We start from the raw sequence: 450 nt of genomic DNA, 5'->3' as shown, positions 1-450 counted from the left end.
GGACAGAGATAAGAAACCCTTAAGGGAAGGTCATGGATAACAGCACGACGTTCGGGTGCGTCGCATTTCAGCAGAGCAGACGCTGATTGAGTTGACGAAGGTTGAATTAATTTGGGTATTCTAATAGCTCCTGCTTGATGCTAATAAAAGCGACGTTTTGTGCAGGCTCATGGCTCAGGATGCAGTCAATTATGGCCTTGCAGAGCTCTCACTGAGGAGCTTTTCTGGTCTGATGGAAGGAGCTGGACCAGCTGCTGCTTTGACTGCGGCAGCAGCCAGGGGTGGCTGAGGGTGGGAACAGCACTGAGATGTGGCCAAGTGAATGCAGCAGGATGGGCACTGGCAGGTTTTCCCCAGCCCTACATATCCCACTGAGGAGCCAGAAAGTTCCCCAACAGCATACAAGCAGCAATTAGTGGTCAGCAGCCAAGCTGGTGGCTGGAGCTTGTG

Source organism: Lagopus leucura, unplaced genomic scaffold (assembly GCF_019238085.1).
Source record: "Lagopus leucura isolate 7727_CA_CO unplaced genomic scaffold, USGS_WTPT01 Super-Scaffold_1, whole genome shotgun sequence".
NCBI lineage: Eukaryota > Metazoa > Chordata > Aves > Galliformes > Phasianidae > Lagopus > Lagopus leucura.
The sequence above is the reverse complement of the archived record's forward strand: the minus strand, read 5'-3'. Positions refer to the sequence as shown.